The sequence below is a fragment of the Somniosus microcephalus genome, unplaced genomic scaffold (genome assembly GCF_052327205.1).
Source record: "Somniosus microcephalus isolate GS21.2 unplaced genomic scaffold, FLI_Smic_1.0 unresolved_chr1, whole genome shotgun sequence".
Classification (NCBI taxonomy): domain Eukaryota; kingdom Metazoa; phylum Chordata; class Chondrichthyes; order Squaliformes; family Somniosidae; genus Somniosus; species Somniosus microcephalus.
In genome coordinates, this window is record NW_028225179.1 from 8427132 (window position 1) to 8449153 (window position 22022).

At 52.0% G+C, this 22022-nt stretch overlaps 1 pseudogene across 1 annotated transcript in view; it reads right to left on the reverse strand.

Annotated features, from left to right (window-relative positions):
- Window positions 1–10190: 10190 nt before the first annotated feature.
- The window catches only part of LOC147093389 (uncharacterized), an 83193-nt pseudogene continuing 71361 nt past the window's right edge, over window positions 10191–22022 (reverse strand). Inside the window, exon 4 of the transcript XR_015074672.1 lies at window positions 10191–11352. The product of XR_015074672.1 is annotated as an uncharacterized LOC147093389 (transcript). The remainder of the gene's footprint in view (window positions 11353–22022) is intronic.

Consider the following 22022-nt stretch of genomic DNA (forward strand, 5'->3'; position numbering starts at 1 on the left):
CGCTGTGGCCCGTCGGAACTGTCGATCGACGAGTTGAGCGTCATATCCCGTTCTTACAAGGGCGTCTTTCAGTGTCTGTAGGTGTCCATCGCATTCCTCCTCATCTGAGCAGATCCTGTGTATTCGCAGGGCTTGTCCATAGGGGATGGCTTCTTTAACGTGATTAGGGTGGAAGCTGGAGAAGTGAAGCATCGTGAGGTTGTCCGTGGGCTTGCGGTAGATGAAGTGCTGAGGTTTCCGTCTTTGATGGAGATTCGTGTGTCCAAGAATGAAACCGATTCTGAGGAGTAGTCCATGGTGAGTTTGATGGTGGGATGGAACTCGTTGATGTTATCCCGTAGTGTTCCTGCTTAGGCCAACATCCCCAGCAGCGAAGCTTTGACCACGCTCGATCAGCTCCGATGGATGGGTCACATTGTCCGCATGCCCGAAACGAGACTCCCAAAACAAGCACTCTACTCGGAGCTCCGGCGCAGCAAGAGAGCCCCAGGTGGGCAGTGGAAACGCTTCAAGGACACTCTCAAAACCTGCTTGAAAAAGTGTAACATCCCCACCGACACCTGTGAATCCCTGGCCCAAGACCGCACAAAGCGGAGGAGAAGCATCCGGGAATGTGCCGAACACCTCGCGTCTCTTCACCAGGAGCAAGCAGAAGCCAAGCACAGGCAGTGCAAGGAGCACACATCAACCCAAGCACCCCACCCACCCGCCCCTTCAACCACCGTCTGCCCCATTCAGCCCCTTGAGCCTGCTCCTCCATTCAATGAGATCATGGCTGATCATACAAATTCAGTACCCTGTTCCTGCCTTCTCTCCATATCCCTTGATCCCTTTAGCCTTAAGAAATGTATCCAACTCCTTCTTGAATACATTTAATGAATTGGCCTCTACTGCCTTCTTTGGTAGAGAATTCCACAGGTTCAACACTCTCTGGGTGAAGAAATTCCTCCTCATCTCTGTCCTAAATGGCTTACCCCTTACTGCCAATGGATTTGCAGGATCTTGCGGAGGCAGCATTGGTGGTACCTCTCCAGTGCTTTGAGGTGCATGCTGTACATGGTCCATGTTTATGAGTCATACAGCAGGGTGGGTATCACTGCTGCTCTGTAGACCATGACCTTAGTGCCGGGTTTGAGGTCCTGGTCTTCAAACACTCTCTTCCTCAGGCGACCGAAGGCTGCACTGGCACACTGAAGGTGGTGTTGGACTTTGTCATCGATGACAGACACCCACTCACATACAGACAGACTCACACAGACTCTACAATTTGCAGACACACAGACACTCACTCACATACAGACACACTCAGACAGACTCTGCAATTTGCAGACACTCACACTCACACATCCATTTTGAAACGGGTGCAGCCTGGGAGCGGTTGAGTCATGTGACCCTGTGGCTAGGCCTCTGACCTCACAATGGGACATGGCGTGATCAGCTCGAGCTGGAAACCCTTAAATTATATTAAAATCAAATCAACGGCCGGATATGGTCACACAATGGGAGCAGTGACGTCATCACTTGTAATGGTCACACAATGGGAGCAGTGACATCATCAATTGTAATGGTCACACAGACACACTCAGTCCGGGTCTTGTTTCCTGCAGCACCCTCAGGAGTCTCTCTCCAGATGAACTGAACTGATTCCTCCACGGCCTGAAACTGATTAAAGGTTAAACAGGAAATAAACAGATTGAACATCAGTGTGAACAACCGCGAGACAGGGGTTAATATTTCAATAATACAGTAATTACAGACAAATATTACCCAGAAAAGTGACTGAATCCCATTGATATTTTATTTAAACATTAACACAAACACTCACCCGATCCACTCCAGACTCCTGCAGGTCAGTATGAGGCGGTGGAGAGCGGGGACAGATCGGTCTGTGAAGGAGTTTGATCCCAGGGTCAGAATCCTCAGTGAGCGGTTTGCACTGAGACCGACACGACTCAGACTGGGGATCAGAGAGAGAAATAACAGGAATCAGAGTAAATCCCCAGAGTTTATTAATAACAGTGTTACTGATACTAATAATAATGTGCAGTGTCAGACATCCAGTTATTATAAACACTATCTCACACAGTCTGGTACTTACAGCAGTTTCTGTATTTTACAGTCCGGGAACCTCAGAGCCGCAGACAGTAGTTTCACTCCTGAATCTCCCAGTTTATTATCACTCAGGTTCAGATCCGTTAGTGAGCGGTTTGTACTGAGAGTGGAGGCGAGATCCTCGGCACAAGAATCTGTGAGACCGACAGACCATAGACTGGGGATCAGAGAGAGAAATAACAGGAATCAGAGTAAATCCCCAGCGTTTATTAATAACACTGTTACTGATACTAATAATAATGTACAGTGTCAGATATCCAGTTATTATAAACACAGTCTGGTACTTACTGCAGTGTCTGTATTTTACAGTCTGGGTTCCTCAGAGCCACAGACAGCAGTTTCACTCCTGAATCTCCCAGTTTATTATTACCCAGGTTCAGATCCATCAGTGAGCGGTTTGTACTGAGAGCGGAGGTGAGATCCTCGGCACAAGAATCTGTGAGACCAACTCTCCGTAGACTGGGGATCAGAGAGAGAAATAACAGGAATCAGAGTAAATCCCCAGAGTTTATTAATAACACTATTACTGATACTAATAATGTACAGTGTCAGACATCCAGTTATTATAAACACTATCTCACACAGTCTGGTACTTACTGCAGTTTCTGTATTTTACAGTCCGGCTTCCTCAGAGCTGCAGACAGTAGTTTCATTCCTGAATCTCCCAGATTATTGTCGCTTAGTCTAAACACAAACAGAGAGAGAAACAAACTGAATCAAACCCGGAGCTGATATAATTTTCTCTCTCGAATATTACAGCAATCACAAAGTATTTCAGGAAATTAATAACTCGGTTTTCCCTGTTGGTGGTGGGCCGGGTTGGGTGGGGCTGGGGGGCGAGGTTGGGTCGGGTGTGGCCGGGTTCTGGGGAGGGGTCGGGGCCGGGGTCAGTGGCGGGTGGGGCCGGGGTCAGTGGAGGGTGTGGCTGGGGTCGGTGTAGGGTTGGGGTCGGTGGAGGGTCAGGTGGGGTCGGGGTCGGTGGAGGGTCGGGTGGGACCGGGGTCGGTGGAGAGTCAGGTGGGGATGGGGTCGGTGGAGGGTCGGGTGGGGCCGGGGTCGGGTGGGGTCGGTGGAGGGTCGGGTGGGGTCGGTTGGGGCCGGGGTCGGTGGAGGGTCGGGTGGGGCCAGGGTCGGAGGAGGGTTGGGTGGGGCCGGGGTCAGTGGGGGGTCGGGTGGGGCCGGGGTCACTGGAGGGTCGGGTGGGGCCGAGGTCGGTGGAAGGTCGGGTGGGGTCGGGGTCGGTGGAGGGTCGGGTGGGGTCGGTGGAGGGTCAGCTGGGGTGGGTTCGGGTGGGGCCGGGGTCGGTGTAGGGTCAGGTGGGGTCGGGGTCGGTGGAGCGTTGGGTGGGGCTGGGGTCGGTGGAGGGTCGGGTGGGGCCAGGGTCGGTGGAGCGTTGGGTGGGGCCGGGGTCGGTGGAGGGTCAGGTCGGGCCGGGTGGGGCCGGGGTCGGGTCGGTTGGGGCCGGGGACAGTGGAGGGTCAGGTGGGGCCGGGGTCGGTGGAGTGTCGGGTGGGGTTGGTGGAGGGTCGATGGGGTCAGGGTAGGTGGAGGTTATGGTGGGGCTGGGGTTGGTGGAGGGTCGGGTGGAGTCGGTGGAGGGTCGGGGTAGGTGGAGGGTCGGGTGGGGTTGGTGGAGGGTCGATGGGGTCAGGGTAGGTGGAGGTTATGGTGGGGCCGGGGTTGGTGGAGGGTCGGGTGGAGTCGGTGGAGGTTCGGGGTAGGTGGAGGGTCGGGTGGGGTCGGTGGAGGGTCGGGTGTGGTCGGTGGAGGGTCGGGTGGGGCCAGGGTCGGTGGAGTGTCGGGTGGGACCGGGGTCGGTGGAGGGTCAGGTCGGGCCGGGTGGGGCCGGGGTCGGGTCGGTTGGGGCCGGGGGCAGTGGAGGGTCGGGTGGGGCCGGGGTCGGTGGAGTGTCGGGTGGGGTTGGTGGAGGGTCGATGGGGTCAGGGTAGGTGGAGGTTATGGTGGGGCCGGGGATGGTGGAGGGTCGGGTGGAGTCGGTGGAGGGTCGGGGTAGGTGGAGGGTCGGGTGAGGTTGGTGGAGGGTCGATGGGGTCAGGGTAGGTGGAGGTTATGGTGGGGCTGGGGTTGGTGGAGGGTCGGGTGGAGTCGGTGGAGGGTCGGGGTAGCTGGAGGGTCAGGTGGGGTCGGTGGAGTGTCGGGTGGGGTCGGTGGAGGGTCGGGTGTGGCCGGGGTCGGTGGAGGGTTGGGTGGGGTCGGTGGAGGGTCGGTCGGGGTCAGGGTAGGTGGAGGGTCGGTAGTGGCTGGGGTCAGTGGAGGGTCGGGTGGGGTCGGTGGAGCGTCGGGTGGTGTCAGTGGAGGGTCGGTTGGGCTCGGTGGAGGGTCGGGTGGGGCCGGGCTCGGTGGAGGGTCGGGTGGGGTCGCTGGAGGGTCGGGTGTGGTCGGGGTAGGTGGAGGGTCGGGTGAGGTCAGTGGAGGGTCGGGTGGGGCTGGGGTCGGTGGAGGGTCGGGTGGGGCCTGGCTCGGTGGAGGGTCGGGTGGGGTCGGTGGAGGGTCGGGTGTGGTCGGGGTAGGTGGAGGGTCGGGTGAGGTCGGTGGAGGGTCGGGTGGGGCTGGGGTCGGTGGAGGGTCGGGTGGGGCCGGGGTCGGTGGAGGGTCGGGTGTGGTCGGGGTCGGGTGGGGTCGGTGGAGGGTCAGGTGGGGTCAGGTGGGGCCGGTGTCGGTGGAGGGTCGGGTGGGGCCAGGGTCGGTGGAGGGCTGGGTGGGGCCGGGGTCAGCAGAGGTTCGGGTGTGGTCGGGGTCGGTGGAGGGTCGGGTGGGGTCGGTGGAGGGTCAGGTGGTGTCGGGTGGGGCCAGGGTCAGTGTAGGTTCGGGTGGGGTCGGGGTCGGTGGAGCGTTGGGTGGGGCTGGGGTCGGTGGAGGGTCGGGTGGGGCCGGGGTTGGTGCAGTGTCGGGTGGGGCCGGGGTCAGTGGAGGGTGGGGTCGGGCGGGGGTCAGTGGAGGGTGGGGTGGGGCCGGGGCCGGGGGAGTGTCGGTTGGGGCCGGGGGCGTTGGAGGGTCGGGTGGGGCCAGGTTCGGTGGAGTATTGGGTGGGGTCGGAGGAGGGTCGGGTGGGGTCGGGGTAGGTGAAGGGTCGGGTGGGGCTGGGGTCAGTGGAGGGTCGGGTGGAGTCGGTGGAGTGTCTGGTGGGTTCGGGGTAGGTGGAGGGTCGGGTGGGGTCGGTGGAAGGTCGGGTGGGGTCGGTGGAGGGTCGGGTGGGGACGGGGTCGGTGGAGGGTCGGGTGAGGTCGGTGGAGGGTCGGGTGGGGTCAGGGTAGGTGGAGGGTCGGGCGGGGCCGGGGTCGGTGGAGGGTCGGGTGGGGTCAGTGGAGCATCGGGTGGGGGTCACTGGAGGGTCAGCTGGGGTCGGTGGAGGGTCGCGTGGGGCCAGGGTCGGTGGAGGGTCGGGTAGGGTCGGGGTAGGTGGAGGGTCGGGTGAGGTCGGTGGAGGGCCGGGTGTGGTCGGGGTCGGTGGAGGGTCTGGTGGGGTCAGTGGAGGGTCGTGTGGGGTCGGGGGAGCGTCGGTTGGGGCTGGGGTCAGTGGAGTGTCGGGTGAGGCCGGGGTCGGTGTAGTGTCGGGTGGGGTTGGTGGACGGTCGGGTGGTGTCGGGGTAGGTGGAGGGTTGGGTGGTGCCCGGGTCGGTGGAGGGTCGGGTGGGGTCGGGGTAGGTGTGGGGTCGGTGGAGGGTCAGGTGGGGCCGGTGGAGGGTCGGATGGGGCCTGGGTCAGTGGAGGGTCAGGTGGGGCCGGCGTCAGTGGAGTGTTGGGTCGGGCCGGTGTCAGTGGAGGGTCGGGTGGGGTCGGGGGAGGGTCGTTTGGGGCCGGGGGCGGTGGAGGGTTGGGTGGGGCCGGGGTCGGTGTAGTGTCGGGTGGGGTCGGTGGAGGGTCAGGTGGTGTCGGGGTAGGTGGAGGGTTGGGTGGTGCCCGGGTCGGTGGAGGGTCGGGTGGGGTCGGGGTAGGTGTGGGGTCAGTGGAGGGTCGGGTGGGGTCGGTGAAGTGTCGGATGGGGCCTGGGTCGGTGTAGGGTCAGGTGGGGTCGGTGGAGGGTCGGGTGGAGTCAAGGTAGGTGGAGGGTCGGGTGGGGCCAGGGCCAGTGGAGGGTCGGGTGGGGTCAGGTCGGGGTAGGTGGATGGTCGGGTAGGGTCAGTGGAGGGTCGGGTGAGGTCGGCAGAGGGTCGGGTGGGGTCGGTGGAGCCGGGGTCGGTGGAGGGTTGGGTGGGGTCGGTGTATGTGGAGGGTCGGGTGGGGTCGGTGGAGGCTCAGGTGGGGCCGGGGTCGGTGGAGGGTCGGGTGGGACCGGGGTAGGTGGTGGGTCGGGTGGGGTTGGTTTCGGTGGAAGGTTGGGTGGTGTCAGTGGAGGGTCGGGTGGGGATGGGGTCAGTGGTGGGTCGGGTGGGGCCGGGGTCAGTGGAGGGTCAGGTGGGGCCAGGTTTGGTGGAGGTTCAGGTGGGGTTGGTGGAGGGTCGGGTGGGCTGGGGTCGGTGGAGTGTCGGGTGGGGTCGGGGTTGGTGGAGGGTCGGGAGGGCCGGGGCCGGTGGAGGGTTGGGTGGGGTCGGTGGAGGGTCGGGTAAAGTCACCCATGATAACTGCTGTGCCCTTATTGCACGCGTCTCTAATTTCCCATTTAATGCTATCCCCAACCTCTGCATTACTGTTTGGAGGTCTGTATACCACACCCATTAACATTACACGAGGTCAGCCCGCTGGATGGAACCTCAGGTGCCCTGAGCATGATCTCCAGTCCCGACTGCCCCCTTACATCAGTATCCCCTCACTTTTATACCCTGCAGTGATTCATCTCTGGCACCTGACTCTTCTTTGTCTTCTCTGCTGGGTTTTGGCAGGAAGCGAGGAAAAGACAGCTGGAAGTTCGCTAATCTGTGATTTACAAGGACACATTCCCTGGTTCCCAACAGTTACTTTTCTTCAGTAATGTTCTCATCATCCCTAAACTACCATGCCCACTGTTATTTATGTTATTTCTTATAGTTTCACAATTATACGTATGAACAACACACATTATAATTTAATGTATTCTACTACTCACTGTGCTTTAAGCTTATATTGTGTTTAATAACAGACACACCCTGTTCTTTCCCCTGATCTGATTACAGATTCCAACCAGTCGATTCAGTGAATGGAATGTCTTATCAGTGTTGCCATAGCGACCTGTCTGCAGTGAAACACCTGTTTGAATTTCTAACTCTGACTAAACTTCTCTTTCCCATAATGCATATTACATAAGACATTTGATGTCAATGAATTTTAGCCTTGTTATGTTAATATCTCTAAAACCTACAAGAAAGAAAGACTTGCATTTATATAGCACCTTTCACCACCTCAGGACGTCGCAATGTGCTTCACAGCCAATGAAGTACTTTGGAAGTGTAGTCACTGACAGTGCTGTATTGTAGGAAACAAACGGCTCAGATACACAAACGTTTAAAAGTGGGAGGACAAGTTAAGGCTCACGGTATTAAAGGGAGTGGGGCAGCGTGGATAGGAAGTTTTGTAAAGGACAGAGAGTAGTGGTTAATGGATGTTCAGACTGGAGGAATGTAAACAGTGGTGTCCCCCAGGGTCAGTGTTGGGACCATTGCTCTTCTCAATATAGACAAATGATCTGGGCTTGGGTTTATGGAGCACAAGATCAAAATATCTAGATGAGACCACAATAGGGAGTGTGGGGAACTGTGAAGAGTGATTTCAATGTGATATACATGGGTTAGTAGATTGAACAGGGAGAGGTCAGATGAAATTTAGTGTAGAGATATGTGAAGTGATACATTTTGGGAGGAAAAATGAGGGGAAATGTACATTTTAAGTTGAAACATATAAGATTTTGAGGGGTATTGACAGGGTAGATGCTGAGAGGTTGTTTCCCCTGGCTGGAGTGTGTAGAACTAATGGGCATAATCTCAGGAAAAGGGGTCGGCCATTTAAGACTGAGATGAGGAGGAATTTCTTCACTCAGAGGGTTGTGAATCTTTGGAATTCTCTGCCCCAGAGGGCTGTGAATGCTGAGTCTTTGAGTATATTCAAGGCTGAGATAGATAGATATTTGGACTCTAGGGGAATCAAGGGATATGGGGATCAGGTGGGAAAGTGGAGTTGAGGTCGATGATCAGTCATGATCTTACTGAATGGTGGAGCAGGCTCGAGGGGCCGTGTGACCCTGTCCTGCTCCTATTTCTTATGTTCTTATGTAAAACTTTAAAAGGAGTAGAGGAGCAGAGTGATTTAAGAGTTCAGGTACAATGGTGTTCCACAGGGATCGGTGCTGGGATCACTGTTGTTCATAAACGATTTGGACTTGGGAATCAGAAGAACAATTTCAAAGCTTGTCGATAACAACAAAAGAGTTAATACTGAGGAAGACAAAATGCAAGAAGCCATTGATAAATTTCAGCATCGGGGTGTAATTAGCAAATGAATTTCATGGAAGATCAGTGTGAGGTGGTGTGTTAATGAATTTCACTATAGATCAGTGTGAGGTGGTGTGTTAATGAATTTCACTATAGATCAGTGTGAGGTGGTGTGTTAATGAATTTCACTATGGATCAGTGTGAGGTGGTGTGTTAATGAATTTCACTATAGATCAATGTGAGGTGGTGTGTTAATGAATGTCACTATAAATCAGCGTGAGGTGGTGTGTTAATGAATTTCACTATAGATCAGTGTGAGGTGGTGTGTTAATGAATTTCACTGTATATCTGTGAGGTGGTGTGTTAATGAATTTCACTGTAGATCAGTGTGAGGTGGTGTGTTAATGAATGTCACTGTAGATCAGTGAGGTGGTGTGTTAATGAATGTAACTATGGATCAGTGAGGTGGTGTGTTAATGAACTTCACTATAGATCAGTGTGAGGTTGTGTGTTAATGAATTTCACTATAGATCAGTGTGAGGTGGTGTGTTAATGAATTTCACTGTAGATCAGTGTGAGGAGGTATGTTAATGAATTTCACTATAGATCAGTGTGAGGTGGTGTGTATTGGTGGGAAGAATAAGGAGGCCACACATTACTTGGACAAGGGGGTGAAATTGGGTTGCTTTGTGCCTCCTGTGATATTCAGCGGGAGGTTAACGGCGGCGGCAGCCGGTAGTGCCCCGCGGCACTGCACCGCCGGCAATGACATCATCGCCATGCGCAGCACCCTGGCTGCAACCTTGGGTAGCGACCCCTGACCTATCACCGGACGATATGTCCGACAGGGTCAGGGGTCGTTCCTGCAGCCGCGGCGACACCACTTAAAGGGCAGGTGTCGGGCGGCAACTTTTTATTTTGGCCCACTGCCAGCACATGCCCCCTTCCCCTGTCTTCTTTGGGGTGTCGGCCGCGATCGCTCAGCCCTGTGCTCCTCTTGATCCGACACCCCGCACCCCGGTGGTCCAGCAGGGCCCTGGTGAGTGCAGTGCTAGGTCCCTCCCCTTTAATCAAGGAGGGAGGTCTGCTATGACGCGGTGCTATGTGCCGACGGGCATGGCGCTGTTACACGAAGCACCGTGAAATTCACTGGTAGCACCTCAAGAGGGAGGGGAGTGCTTCCAGTAGCACCCCGCCTCCTGCTTGGGGTGCTACCACTGAATTTAATGCGCAGGGGCGCTAACTTTGTCAGGGGGCTAAAATTAGCCCCGGTGACCTTAGCGACCCAAAGGGGGCACCACCGAATTTCCCCCTAAGAGTCTAAATGGGCTGGAGGAGCAGAGGGTTCCAGGGATACAGATACACAAATCACTAAAAGTAGCAACACAGGTTAATAAGGCCATTAAAAAAAAGCACCGGGGTACATTCCTAAAGGAGCCTTCTGTTCCGTGCCTAGGAGCTCTGAACCATGGCAGAGAGCGGCTGGGACATGTTTCTCACACGCCTCGGGATTAACCCTCACGGGGACTTTGCTGTCAGTGAAAAGAGACGAGAAAGACCAAACTGCCGTTTGCCCCTCTCAGTGTGGCCCTGAAGGACTGTGTCCAGGCTGGAGTTCTGTTCCCGCCGTACGATCCTCCCCCCGATTGTCCTTTCTGAGCTCCAGCCAGGTGATGCTAAACACTCAGGTGGGAAAGAAGAAAACCTACAATAATGTGTTTAAAACAAAACTGGTTTATTTGACATCTATCCAGAATATTAAACCCCAGCCCAGTTATAGGGGTTATTAATATCAGCAGAAACAATCCCCACCTGTCAGAATGAACATGGTTCAGTCCTGGATGTGATTAACAGCAGCAACAACAGCAGAATCCAACCCCTGCAGTCACTTGTGAACTCGCTGGTGTGTCAGCAGGTAGGATGACTGAGTGAATCCCTTCCCACACTCAGAGCAGGTGAACTGCCTCTCCCCAGTGTGAACTCGCTGGTGTCTCAGCAGGGTGGATGAGCAAGTGAACCCAGTCTCGCAGTGAGAGCAGGTGAATGGCCTCTCCCCAGTGTGAGTGCGCTGGTGTACAGTGAGCTCAGATGACTGCCTGAACCCAGTCCCACAGTGAGAGCACCTGAACGGTCTCTCGTCAGTGTGAACACGTTGATGGAACATCAGTTCCCCGGAACTTTTAAAGCACTTCCCACAGTCCGAGCATTTAAAAGGTCTCTCGTCAGAGTGAACTCGCTGGTGATTCAGCAGGGTGGATGAGCGAGTGAATCCCTTCCCACACTCAGAGCAGGTGAATGGCCTCTCCCCAGTGTGAGTGCGCTGGTGTATAGTGAGCTCAGATGACTACCTGAACCCAATCCCACAGTGAGAGCACCTGAACGGTCTCTCGTCAGTGTGAACACTTTGATGGCGTATCAGGGCCTCGGGACTTTTATAGCACTTCCCACAGTCCGAGCAGTTAAAAGGTCTCTCATCAGTGTGAACTCACTGGTGTCTCAGCAGGTGGGATGTCTCAATGAATCGCTTCCCACAGTCAGAGCAGGTGAACGGCATCTCCCCGTTGTGAACACGCTGGTGTATCAGCAGTTTGGATGAATTAGTGAATCCCTTCCCACACTCAGAGCAGGTGAACGGCCTCTCATCAGTGTGAACTCGCTGGTGTATCAGCAGTTTGGATGAATTAGTGAATCCCTTCCCACACTCAGAGCAGGTGAATGGCCTCTCCCCGGTGTGAACACGCTGGTGTATCAGCAGTTTGGATGAATTAGTGAATCCCTTCCCACACTCAGAGCAGGTGAACGGCCTCTCCCCGGTGTGAATGCACTTGTGTCTCGATAGGCCAGAGGGTTGGCTGAAGCCTCGTCCACACACAGAACACGTGTACGGTTACTCCCTGCTGTGAACGGTGCTTTTTGCTTCCATGTTCAGAGTCCGGTGATATTCAGATCCGATGAGTCGACTGACTGTCAGATCTTGAAGTGATGTTTGGTTTGAGCTTCCTGTCTGTAAGTCCTCCCCTTCCAGTGCCCTGTAAAATTAATTTAACACATGGAGCGTGAGAGACAACCCACAAAGGCAGGCTGTGAAATTGAGCTCAATGAATCTGGTCAATTGTGGGGCCGGCACTGGAAAAAAATGACCATGAAAGCTGCCGGATTGACATAAAAACCCAACTGCCTCACTAATGTCCTTCAGAGAAGGGAATCCACCACCTGGTCTGGGCCTACACAAGACTCTAGCCTCTATGGGAGGAGAGAGAGAGCGAGAGGTGGGAGGGGGAGGGGGAGGGGGCGAAGGAAAGGAACTTTATACATCTGCAACTCGACCAGAATTTTGATAGAACCTCCAAAACCTGCAACCTCCACCACCTAGAAGGACAAGGGCAGCTGTTGTATGGGAGCACCATCACCTCCAAGTTCCCCTCCAAGTCACACATCATCCTGACTCAGATATATTCATCGTTGCTGAGTCATAATCCTGGAACTCCTTACCGAACAACATTGTGGGAATACCTTCACCACACGGACTGCAGTAGTTCAAGAAGGTGACTCACCACCCCCTTCTCAACGGGAAACTGGGGATTGGCAATATTTGGTGCACTTGCGAGCGACACCCACATCCCAAGAATGAATTAAAACAAATCTGTAGATGTAAACTGGATTAAAAGCCTGTACAGAAATACTTGTTCCTAAAACAATACTCTTTTACATTGTACGGACAGTGTCTGTTTAACAACCTAATCTCCCCTAGAATCCACCTCCCTTGACAGTCTCACATTGGAAAGTGTTGGGTCCTCCTGGGCTCAGAAGTACTGGGGGTTAAACCCAGCAGCTTCTCCTCCATCTCCACTCCAGCTCAAACTGAAGCATAGAAACATACAAACATAGGAGACAGGAGCAGGAGTAGGCCATTCGGCCCCTCTAGCCTGCTCTGCCAATCAATGCGATCATGGCTGATCATCAAAATTCAGTACCCGGTCCCTGCTTTCTCCCCATACCCCTTGATCCCTTTAGCCTTAAGAAATATATCCAACTCCTTCTTGAATATATTTAATGTATTGGCCTCTGCTGCCTTCTGTGGTAGAGAATTTCACAGGTTCACCAATCTCTGGGTGAAGAAATTCCTCCTCATTTCTGTCCTAAATGGCTTACCCCGTATCCTTAGACTGTGACCCCTGGTTCTGGACTCCCCGACCATTGGGAACATCCTTTCTGCATCTAGTCTGTCCAGACCTGTCAGAATTTTATAGGTTTCAATGAGATCCCCTCTCATTCTTCTAAACTCCAGTGAGTACAAGCCCAATCGTCCCAATCTCTCCTCATATGTCATTCCTGCCATCCCAGGTATCAGCCTGGTGAATCTTCGTTGAACTCCTTCCACGGCAAGAACATCCTTCCTCAGATAAGGCGACCAAAACTGCACACAATACTCACGATGTGGTCTCACCAAGGCCCTGTATAACTGCAGCAAGACATCCTTGTTCCTGTACTCAAACCCTCTCGCTACAAAGGCCAACATACCATTTGCCTTCTTAACCGCCTGCTGCACCTGCATGCTTACCTTCAGCGACTGGTGCACAAGGACACCCAGGTCTCGTTGCACTTCCCCTTCTCCCAATCTATTGCCATTCAGATAATAATATGCCTTCCTGTTTTTGCCACCAAAGTGGATAACCTCGCATTTATCCACATTAGACTGCATCTGCCATGCTTCTGCCTAATCACCCAACCTGTCCAAATCATACTGGAGTTTTTCGGCATCCTCCTCACACACGCCCACCCTGCTTTGTGTCATCTGCAAACTTGGAGATGTTACATCTAGTTCCCTTGTCTAGATCATCATTTATATATATTGTGAGTAGCTGGGGTCCTAGGACCGATCCCTGCGGTACCCCATTAGTCACTGCCTGCCACTCAGAAAAAGACCCGTTTATTCCAATTCTTTGCTTCCTGTCTGCCAACCAGTTCTCTATCCAAGTCAGTACCTTGCCCCCAATCCCATGTGCCTTAACTTTACACGCTAATCTCTTATAGGGTACCTTATCGAAAGCCTTCTGAAAGTCCAAATTCACCACATTCACTGGTTCTCCCTTATCTATTCTACCAGTTACATCCTCAAAAAATTCCAGTCGATTAGTCAAACATGATTTACCTTTTGTAAATCCATGTTGACTTTGTCCGATCCTGTCACTGTCTTCCAAGTGCTCTGCTATTACATCTTTTATAATGGACTCTAGCATTTTCCTCACTATCGATATAATTCCCTGTTTTCTCTCTACCACCTTTTTTGAATAGTGGGGTAATATTAGCTACCCTCCAACCCATGGGAACTGTTCCAGAGTCTATCGAATTTTGGAAGATGACCAGCAATGCATCTACTATTTCTAGGGCTACTTCCTTAAGTACCCTAGGATGTCGATTATCACGCCCTGGGGATTTATCGGCCTTCAATCCCATCAATTTCCCTAACACCATTTCCCTACGAATACTGATTTCTTTCAGTTCCTCCCTCTCAATAGACCCTATGTTACTCCAACATCTCTCAGAGGTTATTTGTGTCCTCCTTTGTGAAGACTGAACCAAAGTATGTATTTAATAGGCCAGCCATTTCTTTGTTCCCCATTATAAATTCCCCTGATTCTGACTGCAAGGGACCTATGCTTGACTTCACCAATCTTTTTCTCTTCACATATCTAGTTAGCTTTTATGTTCCCTGAAAGCTTACTCACATACTCTATTTCCCCACTCTTAATTAATCCCTTTGTCCTCCTTTGCTGAATCCTAAACTGCTCCCAATCCTCAGGTTTACTACATTTTCTGGCCAATTTATATGTCCTCTCCTTGGATCTTATGCTATCCCTAATTTCCATTGTTAGCCACGGTTGAGTCACCTTTTTTGTTTTATTTTTATGCGAAACAGGGATGAACAAATTCTGTAGTTCATCCATGTGATCTTTGAATGTTTGCCATTGCCTATCCACCATCAACCCTGAGTAACATTCCCCAATCAATCCTACCCAACTCGCGCCTCATACCATCGTAGTTTCCTTTATTTAAATTCAAGACCCTAGTCTCTGAGTCAACTACTTCACTCTCCATCTTAATGAAGAATTCTATCATATTATGATCGATCTGACCCAAGGGGCCTCGCACAACAAGATTGCTAATTAATCCCTTCTCATTACATAATACCCAGTCTAAGATGGCCTGATCTCTAGTTGGTTCCTCGACATATTGGTCCAGGAAACCATCCCGTATACACTCCAGGAATTCCTCCTCCACAGTATGGTTACTAATTTGGTTAGCCCAATCTATATGTAGATTAAAATCACCCATGATAACTGCTGTGCCCTTATTGCACGCATCTCTAATTTCCCATTTAATGCCATCCCCAACCTCTGCATTACTGTTTGGGGGTCTGTATACCACTCCCACTAACGTTTTCTGCCCCATGGTATTTCTCAGCTCTACCCATACAGGTTCCACATCAGCAGAGCGAATATCCTTCCTTTCAATTGTGTTAATCCCCTCTTTAAAAAGCAATGCTACCCCATCTCCTTTTCCTTTTTGCCTATCTTTCCTGAATATTGAATACCCCTGGATGTTGAGTTCCCAGCCTTGGTCACCCTGGAACCATGTTTCCGGAATCCCAATCATATCATATCCATTTACCTCTATTTGCGCAACTAATTCATCCACCTTATTACGAATGCTCTTCGCATTAAGACACAAGGGCCTAGAAATTCAGTGCCCTTAGCACCGATTTTGCGGCGCTAGAGGGCCTAGCGCTGCAATTGGCGCTGGTTCCTAAATTGCCGGGCACCCTTCCGCGGCGGTAGACCGGTAGCGCTGCGCCGGCACTGATGACATCATCGGTGTGCGCAGCGTCCCGGTTGCCATGGTAACCCGGCCCCAAGCCGAAATTCAGTTGCGGCCGCCTCGCCAGTGGCAGCCGCAACTAAGACTCTGGCAAACGAGTGTTGCCGGAGTCTGCGCCGGCGCTTTAAGGAGGCACGGCGGCCGGCCGCTTTCCCGCCGGCCGCCTGCCCGCAGCTCCCTCCCCAGACTTCTCCCCCCCCCCGCCGGAACAGATGCAAGCCCGGCACTTGTCTGAGGTGCCGGGCTCATTTTTGATGAGATTTGCGCGGGCCGCGGCCGGGTGCAGGCAGCTCCTCCTTAACGGAAGGAGGAGGCCTGCACTTCCCGAGCCTGCCGCACCACAGCGGGCGCCGCAGCGCCGGAATAGCGCCGCAATGCAGCGTGTTGCGCCAGTTTTCAGGCGCTAAAACCCTTCAGTAGCGCCGGCAGCCGTTTGGGCGCGGCGCTACTGAATTTTTGGCGCGCGCAAAGGGCTTTAGCGCTGGCGCTAACTTCCGGTGCTAAAGCCCTGGCGCAGCGCAAACTCAATTTCTAGGCCAAGGCCTTTAGGCTTGTTTTTTTAACACTCTTACACCTTTTAGAATTATTATTTACTGTGGCTATGTTTGATTTAAACCCATGATTTCTCTGACCGCCACCTTTGTTTTTCTCCTTCCTGTCTTTTGCTTCTTTCCTTGTTTCCCTTTCCTCTGTCTCCCTGCTCAGGTTCCCAACCCCCTGCCATTTTAGTTTAAACCCTCCCCCAGAGCACTAACAAACACTCCCCCTAGGACATCAGTCCCGGTCCTGCCCAGGTGCAAACCGTCCGGTTTGTACTAGCCCCACCTCCCCCAGAAGCGGTTCCAATGTCCCAGGAATTTGAATCCCTCCCCCTTGCACCATTCCACTAGCCACGTAGTCATCTGAAATATCCTTCTATTTCTACTCTGACTAGCACATGGCACTGGTAGCAATCCTGAGATCACTACCTTGGAGGTCCTATTTTTTAATTTACCTCCTAACCCCCTATATTCAGCTTTTAGGACCTCATCCCATTTTTTTACCTATATCGTTGGTACCTATATGCACCACGACAATTGGCTGTTCACCCTCCCCTTCCAAAATGTTCTGCAGCTGCTCTGAGACATCCTTGACCCTTGCACCAGGAAGACAACATACCATCCTGGAGTCACATTTGCGACCGCAGAAACGCCTATCTATTCCCCTTAAAATAGAATCCCTTATTACTATAGCTCTCCCACTCTTTTTCCTCCCGTCCTGTGCAGCAGTACCACCCATGGTGCCAGGAAGTTGGCTGCTGCTGCCTTCCCCTGATAAGGCATCCTCCCCAACAATATCCAAAGCGGCATATCTGTTTGAGAGGGGGATGGTCACAGGGGACACCTGCACTACCTGCCTGTGCCTACTACTCTGCCTGGTGGTCACCCATTCTCTTCCTGCCTGTGCAGCCTTTACCTGCAGTGTGACCAACTCCCTAAACGTGCTATCCACGATGTCGTCAGCATCGCAAATGCTCCAGTATGTATCCACTCGCAGCTCCAGCGCCGCAATGTGGTCTGTCAGTAGCTGCAGCTGGATACACTTCCCGCACACATGGTTATCAGGGACACAGGAAGTGTCACAGGAATTACAGACACCCTATGAACTTTGCCGCCTCGCTCTTTATATCACCGCCGCCGCTCCTCACAGGTCCGCTGCTGTGGGGCCTACCTGCTCCACCACCTCGCTTTATATCACCGCCGCCGCTCCTCACAGGTCCGCCGCCGCCGCCACTGTGGGACCTACCTGTGCCTCGGATAAAAGATACATAGAAGATAGGAGCAGGAGTTGGCCATTCGGCCCCTCGAGTACTTGAAGGAAAGAAATTTGCAGGGTTACGGGGAAAGGGCGGGGAGCGGGACTCACTTAAGTGGTCTTGCAGAGAGCCGGCATGGGCTCGATGGGCCGAATGGCCTCCTTCTGTGCTGTAACCATTCTATGATTCTATAAAATATTAGAAAGTTTGTTCCACAGAAGCACGGGGTTTATCTGCTTTTATTGATGAATTTAAAAAGTCTCTATTAAAACCTGAGTCAGTGTGTTGTGAGCCAAAGAGCCTTGTGTCCAATGCGGGGAATAAAGGCCCACAGCCTCCCCTGGCCCCGGGCCCTAAACAAGGGACTGGAGAAACTCGCTACCCTGCGGATCTGACAATCAGCCAGCGCTAGTCCTGCCCCTTGGGCTCCCCGATTGGTTGGAGGACCCACCGCCGGCTCGCTCCTCCAGCCCCACCCCGCTCGCTCCCTATTGGTCGGAAGCTCCCGTCAATCTGGCCGCAGGCCCGGGCCACGTGTCCCCGAGGAGATCACGTGCTCCGTCCAACTGACTGCGCTCGGTCCGGGGCCTCACGGACTCTCAGGTTTTTCTATTTCTCTTTATTCTCTCCTGAACCCCCCTCCCCCCCACCCCGTGTGATTCTCCACCCAATCAGAGCGGAGAAAACTCACTTTGCATCACCAATCGTGACTCTGTAACCGGCACCAAGGCCTTTCCCTGGAATGCCCCGCGCCAACTCCGTCTGGCAGGATCCGACCATGCAGGCGCAGCTCTGAATGGGGGAGGGGGGTTGGTGTCCTCTGGGCATGCGCAGTTATTACCCTTGGTGACCGGGAGGGGTCGCTGTGCTGGACTCGGTCCAAACCGCCACTCTCCGTGTGCGCATGCGCGGACGCTCGGCTGTCAATCAACCATCAGCCAGAAGAGGGCGCTGGTGAGACCAGTGAAGAAAGAAAGACTTGCATTTATATAGCGCCTTTCACCACCACTTGACGTCCCAAAGCGCTTTACAGCTAATGAGGTAGAGTCACTGTTGTAATGTAGGAAACGCAGCAGCCAATTAGAGCACAGCAAGCTCCCACAAACAGCAATCTGATAATGACCAGATAATCTATGTTTTTTGTTATGTTGATTGAGGGATAAACACATTGGCTAGGACGCCAGGGATAACTCCCCTGCTCTTATTCAAATAGTGCCATAGGATCATTGACGTCCACCTGAGAGAGCAGATGGGGCCTCGGTTTAATGTCTCCTCCAAAAAAAGCACCTCTGACAGTGCCGCACTCCCTCAGTACTGTACTGGAGTGTCAGCCTAGATTTTTGTGCTCAAATCTCTGGAGTGGGACTTGAACCCACAACTTCCTGACTCAGAGGCGAGAGTGCTACCCACTGAGCCACTGGAGAACAAGCAGTTCTGATGAAAGGTCATCGACCTGAAACGTTAACTCTGTTTCTCTCTCCACAGATGCTGCCTGACCAGCTGAGTATTTCCAGCATTTTCTGTTTTTATTGAAGAAACGAGGGAGTGATTGCTGACTGCAAGAATGTTGGGTCATCCTGCACATCTCCCTGGCAGCTGAGGTGAAACACCGACTCGCCCCCACCTGAGCCGCGCACGCGTACAAGATGTTGCGGCTCCGCATGCGCGCCCGATCTTCCAACCGTGCGGGGTTTTGTGCGCTGAGCATGCGCATTGCGGACCGATCTGGACGGGCGATTGTAGAGCAGGAGGGAGAGCGCGGGGACCATGAGCACATGCGCGGGACTCAGAGTCAACAGAGCACTTTCTGCAGCGCCGGGGGCTTGTGGGTATTACAGCCGTCATTACTGCTGATCCTTTCAACCAACCTGTGCAGCAGCTGGGGCCTGAAAATCAGCTTCACTGCCCCTAGGTTCGGAAAGGGGAAAATTAAACAACAGTTTGCCTCTGATGCTTTTCTGATCTCAATTTACAGGGTTATAGAAGTGCAGCAGTTACAGGCGGGAAGCTCAGACCAAACATCACGTCAAAATCTGACAGAGTCACTCGATTCATCAGGACCTGAATATCATCGGCCTTTGCACATAAGAACATAAGAAGTAGGAGCAGGAGTAGGCCATACGGTCCCTCGGGCCTGTTCCGCCATTCAATAGGACCATGGCTGATCCGAATCAAGACTCACGTCCACTTCCCTACCCTCTCCGCGTAATCCCTAATTCCCTTATCTGCTAGGAAACTGTCTATCTCCATTTTAAATTTATTTAATGTTGCAGCTTCCACAGCTCTCTGGGGTAGCAAATTCCATAGATTTACTACCCTCTGAGTGAAGAAGTTTCTCCTCATCTCAGTTTTGAAAGGGCAGCCCCTTATTCTAAGATTATGCCCCCTAGTTCTAGTCTCACCCATCAGTGGAAACATCCTCACCGCATCCACCTGATCAAGCCCCCTCACAATCTTATATGTTTCGATAAGATCGCCTCTCATTCTTCTGAACTCCAATGAGTAGAGTCCCAACCGACTCGACCTTTCCTCATATGTCAGCCCCCTCATCTCCGGAATCAACCGAGTGAACCTTCTCTGAACCGCCTCGAGAGCAAGTATATCTTTTCTTAAATATGGAAACCAAAACTGCACGCAGTATTCCAGGTGTGGCCTCACCAATACCCTGTATAACTGAAGCAAGACTTCCCTGTTTTTATACTCCATCCCCCTTGCAATAAAAGCCAAGATTCCATTGACCTTCCTGATCACCTGCTGCACCTGCATACTAACTTTTTGTGTTTCATGCACCAGGACCCCCAGATCCCTTTGTACTGTAGCACTTTGCAGTTTCTCTCCATTTAGATAATAACTTGCTCTTTGATTTTTTCTGCCAAAGTGCACAACCTCACACTTTCCAACATGATATTGCATCTGCCAAATCCCTGCCCACTCACTTACCCTGTCTATGTCCTTTTGCAGGTTTTTTATGTCCTCCTCACTCACTGCTTTCCCTCCCATCTTTGTATCGTCGGCAAACTTGGATATGTTGCACTCGGTCCCTTCCTCCAAATCGTTAATATAGATTGTAAAGAGTTGGGGTCCCAGCACTGACCCCTGCGGAACACCACTGGTTACTGATTGCCAGCCCGAGAACGAACCATTTATCCCAACTCTTTGTTTTCTGTTAGATAGCCAATCTTCCACCCATGCCAGTATATTACCCCCAATCCCGTGATTTTTTATCTTGATCAGTAATCTATTGTGTGGCACCTTGTCAAATGCCTTTTGGAAGTCCAAATACACTACATCCACTGGTTCCCTTTTATCCACCCTGTATGTTATGTCCTCAAAGAATTCGAGCAAATTTGTCAAACATGACTTCCCCTTCATAAAACCATGCTGACTCTGTCCTATTAAATTATGTTTATCCAAATGCTCTGTTACTGTTTCCTTAATAATGGACTCCAACATTTTGCCAACCACAGATGTTAGGCTAATTGGTCTATATAGTTTCCGGCTTTTTGTCTACTTCCCTTCTTAAATAAGGGTGTTACATTAGCAGTTTTCCAATCTGCCGGGACCTTTCCTGAGTCCAGGGAGTTTTGGAAAATAATCACCAATGCACCCACAATCCCTACCGCCACTTCTCTCAAGACCCTAGGATGTAGGCCATCAGGTCCGGGGGATTTATCTGCCTTAAGTCCCATTGTTTTACCGAGTATCATCTCCTTAGTGATTTTAATCGTGTTTAGCTCCTCCCCCCCCCACCCCATTGCCCCCTGTTTGTCCAGTGTTGGGATATTTTTAGTGTCCTCTACTGTAAAGACTGATACAAAATATTAGTTCAGCGTCTTTGCCATCTCCATATTCCCCACCACTAGTTTCCCGGTCCCATCCTCCAAGGGACCAACATTCACTTTAGCCACCCTTTTTCTTTTTATATAGCTGTAGAAACTCTTGCTATCTGTTTTTATATTTTTGCGAGTTTACTTTCATAATCTATCTTCCCTTTCTTAATTAATCTTTTAGTTATTGTTTGCTGGCTTTTAAATGCTTCCCAATCTTCTATCCTCCCACTAGATTTGGCTACTTTATATGCCCTTGTTTTCAGTCGGATACTATCCTTTAGTACTTTACTAAGCCACAGATGGCTGTCTTTTCTTTTACGCCCCTTTTTCCTCAGTGGAATATATTTATCTTGAAAGATGTGAAATATCTCCTTGAATGTAGACCACTGCTCTTGTACCGTCTTGCACTTTAATCTGTTTTCCCAGTCCACTTTAGTCAATTCTACTCACATACCATCAAAGTCTCCTTTATTTAAGCTTAGTACGCTGGTTTCAGATCCAACTCTCTCACCCTCAAACTGAATTTGGAATTCAACCATATTGTGGTCACTCATTCCAAGGGGATCCTTTACTAGGACATTTTTTATTAATCCTGTCTCATTACACAGGACCAGATCTAAGATTGCCTGCCCCCTGGTTGGTTCAGTTACATACTGCTCAAGGAACCCGTCTCTAATACACTCTATGAACTCTTCCTCAATGCTGCCATGCCCAATTTGATTAGTCCAGTCAATATGAAAGTTAAAATCCCCCATGATTATAGCTGTTCCCTTATTACAAGCCCCAACTATTTCCTGATTTATACTCCGACGAACAGAGTTGCAACTGTTAGGAGGCCTATAGACTACGCCCACTAGTGACTGTTTCCCCTTATTAACCCTTATCTCCACCCAAACTGTTTCACTATCCTGATCCTTTGACCCAATATCATTTCTGACTATTGCAGTGATCCCATCCTTGATTAACATAGCAACCCCGCCTCCCTTTCCTTCCTGTCTGTCCTTCCTAATTGTCGAAAACCCTTGTATGTTTAGTTCCCAGTCA